Genomic DNA, 6,866 nt, shown 5'->3' on the forward strand with positions numbered 1-6,866 from the left:
AATGGTAGAAATAAATGAATCAGAGAGGAAAAAAGAAAAACGAATTAAAAGAAATGAGGACAATCTTAAATGCTCCAGGACAATATTAAACGTTCCAACATTCAAATCATAGGAGTCCCAGAAGAAGAAGACAAAAAGAAAGACCATGAGAAAATACTTGAGGAAATAATAGTTGCAAACTTCCCTAAAATGGGGAAGGAAATAGTCACCCAAGTCCAAGAAACCCAGAGAGTCCCAAACAGGATAAACCCAAGGCAAAACACCCCAAGACATATATTAATCAAATTAACAAAGATCAAACACAAAGAACAAATATTAAAAGCAGCAAGGAAAAACAACAAATAACACACAAGGGGATTCCCATAAGAATAACAGCTGATCTTTCAATAGAAACCCTTCAGGCCAGGCAGGAATGGCAAGACATACTTAAAATGATGAAAGAAAATAACCTACAGCCCAGATTACTGTACCCAGCAAGGATCTCATTCAAAATGAAGGAGAAATCAAAACCTTTACTAACAAGCAACAGCTGAGAGAATTCAGCACCACCAAACCAGCTCTCCAACAAATGTTAAAGGATATTCTCTAGGCAGGAAACACAAAAAAGGGTGTATAAACTCGAACTCAGAACAATAAAGTAAATGGAAATAGGATCATACTTATCAATAATTACCTTAAACGTAAATGGGTTGAATGCCCCAACCAAAAGGCAAAGACTGGCTGAGTGGATACAAAAACAAGACCCCTATATATGTTTTCTACAAGAGACGCACTTCAAAAGAGGGGACATAAACAGAACTGAAAGTGAAGGGCTGGAAAAAGATATTTCATGCAAATAGAGAACAAAAGAAATCAGGAGTAGAAAACAGACAAAGAAGGACACTCCATAATGATCAAGGGTCAATCTAAGAAGAAGATATAACAATTATAAATATATATGCACCCAACATAGGAGCACTGCAATATGTAAGACAAATACTAACAAGTATGAAAGGGGAAATTAATAATAACACAAAAATAGTGGGAGACTTTAATACCCCACAAACACCTATGGATAGATCAACTAAACAGAAAATTAACAAGGAAACACAAACTTTAAATGATACAATACACCAGTTAGACCTAATTGATATCTATAGGACATTTCACCCCAAAACAATGAATTTCACCTTTTTCTCAAGCGCACACGGAACCTTCTCCAGGATAGATCACATCCTGGGCCATAAAGCTAGCCTTGGTAAATTCAAAAAAATTGAAATCATTCCAAGCATCTTTTCTGACCACAATGCAGTAAGATTAGATCTCAGTTACAAGAGAAAAACTATTAAAAATTCCAACATATGGAGTCTGAACAACACGCTGCTGAATAAACAACAAATCACAGAAGAAATCAAAAAAGAAATCAAAATATGCATAGAAATGAATGAAAATGAAAACACAACAACCCAAAACCTGTGGGACCCTGTAAAAACAGTGCTAAGGGGAAAGTTCATAGCAATACAGGCATACCTCAAGAAACAAGAAAAAGGTCAAATAAGTAACCTAACTCTACACCTAAAGCAACTAGAAAAGGAAGAAATGAAGAGCCCCAGGGTTAGTAGAAGGAAAGAAATCTTAAAAATTAGGGCAGAAATAAATGCAAAAGAAAGAAAAGAGACCATAGCAAAAATCAACAAAGCCAAAAGCTGGTTCTTTGAAAGGATAAATAAAATTGACAAACCATTAGCCAGATTCATCAAGAAACAAAGAGAGAAAAATCAAATCAATAAAATTAGAAATGAAAATGGAGAGATCACAACAGACAATATAGAAATACAAAGGATCATAAGAGACTACTATCAGCAATTATATGCCAATAAAATGGACAATGTTGAAGAAATGGACAAATTCTTAGAAAAGTACAACTTTCCAAAACTGGACCAGGAAGAAATAGAAAATCTTAACAGACCATTCACAAGCATGGAAATTGAAACTGTAATCAGAAATCTTCCAGCAAACAAAAGCCCAGGTCTAGATGGCTTCACAGCTGAATTCTACCAAAAATTTAGAGAAGAGCTAACACCTATCCTACTCAAACTCTTCCAGAAAATTGCAGAGGAAGGTAAACTTGCAAACTCATTCTATGAGGCCACCATCACCCTAATACCAAAACCTGACAAAGATGCCCCCCCCCCCCGCAAAAAAGAAAACTACAGGCCAATATCACTGATGAACATAGGTGCAAAAATCCTTAACAAAATTCTAGCAATCAGAATCCAACAACACATTAAAAATATCATACACCAAGACCAAGTGGGCTTTATCCCAGGGATGCAAGGATTCTTCAATATCCACAAATCAATCAATGTAATACACCACATTAACAAATTGAAAAATAAAAGCCATATGATTATCTCAATAGATGCAGAGAAAGCCTTTGACAAAATTCAACATCCATTTATGATAAAAACTTTCTAGAAAGCAGGAGTAGAAGGAACATACCTCAACATAATAAAAGCTATATATGACAAACCCACAGCAAACATTATCCTCAATGGTGAAAAATTGAAAGCATTTCCCCTAAAGTCAGGAACAAGACAATGGTGCCCACTTTCACCACTACTATTCAACACAGTTTTGGAAGTTTGGGCCACAGCAATCAGAGCAGAAAAAGAAATAAAAGGAATCCAAATTGGAAAAGAAGAAGTAAAACACTCACTGTTTGCAGATAACATGATCCTCTACAGAGAAAACCCTAAAGACTCCACCAGAAAATTACTAGAGCTAATCAATGAATATAGTAAAGTTGCAGGATATAAAATCAACACACAGAAATCCCTTGCATTCCTATACACTAATAATGAGAAAATAGAAAGAGAAATTAAGGAAACAATTCCATTCACCATTGCAACGAAAAGAATAAAATACTTAGGAATATATCTACCTAAAGAAACTAAAGACCTATATATAGTAAACTATAAAACACTGGTGAAAGAAATCAAAGAGGACACTAATAGATGGAGAAATATACCATGTTCATGGATCGGAAGAACCAATATAGTAAAAATGAGTATACTACCCAAATCAATCTATAGATTCAAAACAATCCCTATCAAGCTACCAGTGGTGTTTTACAGAGCTAGAACAAATAATTTCACAATTTGTATGGAAATACAAAAAACCTCGAATAGCCAAAGCAATCTTGAGAAAGAAGAATGGAACTGGAGGAATCAACCTACCTGACTTCAGGCTCTACTACAAAGCCACAGTCATCAAGACAGTATGGTACTGAAACAAAGACAGAAATACAGATCAATGGAAAAAAACAGAAAGCCCAGAGATAAATCCACACACCTATGGACACATTATCTGTGACAAAAGAGGCAAGAATATACAATGGGTTAAAGACAATCTCATTAACAAGTGGTGCTGAGAAAACTGGTCAACCACCTGTAAAAGAATGAAACTAGGACACTTTCTAACACCATACACAAAAATAAACTCAAAATGGATTAAAGATCTAAACGCAAGACCAGAAACTATAAAACTCCTAGAGGAGAACATAGGCAAAACACTCTCCGACATAAATCACAGCAGGATCCTCTACGACCCACCTCCCAGAATACTGGAAATAAAAGCAAAAATAAACAAATGGGACCTAATTAAATTTAAAACTTCTGCACAACAAAGGAAACTATAAGCAAGGTGAAAAGCCTTCAGAATGGGAGAAAATAATAGCAAATGAAGCAACTGACAAATAACTAATCTCAAAAATATATAAGCAACTCCTGCAGCTCAATTCTAGAAAAATAAACGACCCAATCAAAAAATGGGCCAAAGAACTAAATAGACATTTCTCCAAAGAAGACATACATCCATCAGCAGATGAATGGATAAGAAAGCTGTGGTACATATACACAATGGAGTATTACTCAGCCATTAAAAAGAATACATTTGAATCAGTTCTAATGAGGTGGATGAAACTGGAGCCTATTTTACAGAGTGAAGTAAGCCAGAAGGAAAAACATAAATACAGTATACTAATGCATATATATGGAATTTAGAAAGATGGTAACAATAACCCGGTGTACGAGACAGCAAAAGAGACACTGATGTATAGAACAGTCTTATGGACTCTGTGGGAGAGGGAGAGGGTGGGAAGATTTGGGAGAATGGCATTGAAACATGTAAAATATCATGTAAGAAACGAGTTGCCAGTCCAGGTTCAATGCACGATACTGGATGCTTGGGGCTAGTGTACTGGGACGACCCAGAGGGATGGTATGGGGAGGGAGGAGGGAGGAGGGTTCAGGATGGGGAACACATGTATACCTGTGGCAGATTCATTTTGATATTTGGCAAAACTAATACAATATTGTAAAGTTTAAAAATAAAATAAAATTAGAAAAAAAAAACTACAATGAGATAACAACAAAAAAAGAAGACATACAGATTGCTAACAAACACATGAAAAGATGCTCAACATCACTCATTATCAGAGAAATGCAAATCAAAACTACAATGAGGTACCATTTCACGCCAGTCAGAATGGCTGCTATCCAAAAGTCTACAAGCAATAAATGCTGGAGAGGGTGTGGAGAAAAGGGAACTCTCTTACACTATTGGTGGGAATGCAAACTAGCACAGCCACTATGGAGAATAGTGTGGAGATTCCTTAAAAAAACTGGAAATAGAACTGTCTTATGACCCAGCAATCCCACTGCTGGGCATACACACCGAGGAAACCAGAATTGAAAGAAACACATGCACCCCAATATTCATTGCAGCACTGTTTATAATAGCCAAGACATGGAAGCAACCTAGATGCCCATCAGTAGATGAATGGATAAGAAAGCAGTGGTACATATACACAATGGAGTATTACTCAGCCATTAAAAATAATACATTTGATTCAGTTCTAATGAGGTAGATGAAACTGGAGCCTATTACACAGAGTGAAGTAAGCCAGAAAGAAAAACACCCATACAGTATTCGTTCAGTTTAGTTCACTTCAGTCACTCACTTGTGTCTGACTCTTTGCAACTCCATGAATCCTAGCATGCCAGGCCTCCCTGTCCATCACCAACTCCCAGAGATCACTCAGACTCACGTCCATTGAGTTAGTGATGCCATCCAGCCATCTCATCCTCTGTTGTCCCCCTCTCCTCCTGCCCCCAATCCCTCCCAGCATCAGAGTCTTTTCCAATGAGTCAATTTTTTGCATGAGGTGGGCAAAGTACTGGAGTTTCATCTTTAGGATCATTCCTTCCAAAAAAATCCCAGGGCTGATCTCCTTCAGAATGGACTGGTTGGCTCTCCTTGCAGTCCAAGGGACTCTCAAGAGTCTTCTCCAACATCACAGTTCTAAAGCATCAATTCTTTGGCGCTCAGCCTTCTTCACAGTCCAACTCTCACATCCCTACGTGACCACTGGAAAAACCATAGCCTTGACTAGACGGAACTTTGTTGGCAAAGTAATGTCTCTGCTTTTGAATATACTATCTAGGTTGGTCATAACTTTCCTTCCAAGGAGTGAAACTGAAAGTGAAAGTGAAGTCGCTCAGTCGTGTCTGACTCTTAGCGACCCCATGGACTGCAGCCTACCAGGCTCCGCCGTCTATGGGATTTTCCAGGCAAGAGTACTGGAATGGGGTGCCATTGCCTTCTCCCACTTCCAAGGGGTAAGCGTCTTTAAATTTTATGGCTGCAGTCACCATCTGCAGTGATTTTGGAGCCCAAAAAAATAAAGTCTGACACTGTTTCCACTGTTTCCCTATCTATTTCCCTTGAAGTGATGGGACCAGATGCCATGATCTTCGTTTTCTGAATGTTGAGTTTTAAGCCAACTTTTTCACTCTCCTCTTTCACCTTCATCAAGAGGCTTTTTAGTTCTTCTTCACCTTCTGCCATAAGGGTGGTGTCATCTGCATATCTGAGGTTATTGATATTTCTCCCGGCAATCTTGATTCCAGCTTGTGCTTCTTCCAGCCCAGCATTTCTCATGATGTACTCTGCATATAAGTTAAATAAGCAGGGTGACAATATACAGCCTTGACGTACTCCTTTTCCTATTTGGAACCAATCTGTTGTTCCATGTCCAGTTCTAACTGTTGCTTCCTGACCTGCATATAGGTTTCTCAAGAGGCAGGTCAGATGGTCTGGTATTCCCATCTCTTTCAGAATTTTCCACAGTTTATTGTGATCCACACAGTCAAAGGCTTTGGCATAGTCAATAAAGCAGAAGTAGATGTTTTTTTGGAACTCTCTTGCTTTTTCAATGATCCAGCGGATGTTGGCAATTTGGTCTGTGATTCCTCTGCCTTTCCTAAAACCAGCTTGAACAACTGGAAGTTCACGGTTCACATATTGCTGAAGCCTGGCTTGGAGAATTTTGAGCATTACTTTACTAGCATGTGAGATGAGTGCAACTGTTAGGTAGTTTGAGCATTCTTTGGCATTGCCTTTCTTTGGGATTGGAATGAAAACTGACCTTTTCCAGTCCTGTGGCCACTGCTGAATTTTCCAAATTTGCTGGCATAGTGTATGCAGCACTTGCACAGCATCATCTTTCATGATTTGAAATAGCTCAACTGGAATTCCATCACCTCCACTAGCTTTGTTCGTAGTGATGCTTTCTAAGGCCCACTTGACTTCACATTCCAGGATGTCTGGCTCTAGGTCAGTGATCACACCATCGTGATGATCTGGGTCATGAAGATCTTTTTGTACAGTTCTTCTGTGTATTCTTGCCATCTCTTCTTAATATCTTCTGCTTCTGTTAGGTCCATACAATTTCTGTCCTTTATCAAGCCCATCTTTGCATGGGTATCTCTAATTTTCTTGAAGAGATCTCTAGTCTTTCCCATTCTGTTGTTTTCCTCTATTTC

The sequence above is a fragment of the Bos javanicus genome, chromosome 5, assembly GCF_032452875.1.
Source record: "Bos javanicus breed banteng chromosome 5, ARS-OSU_banteng_1.0, whole genome shotgun sequence".
NCBI classification, from domain to species: Eukaryota; Metazoa; Chordata; class Mammalia; order Artiodactyla; family Bovidae; genus Bos; species Bos javanicus.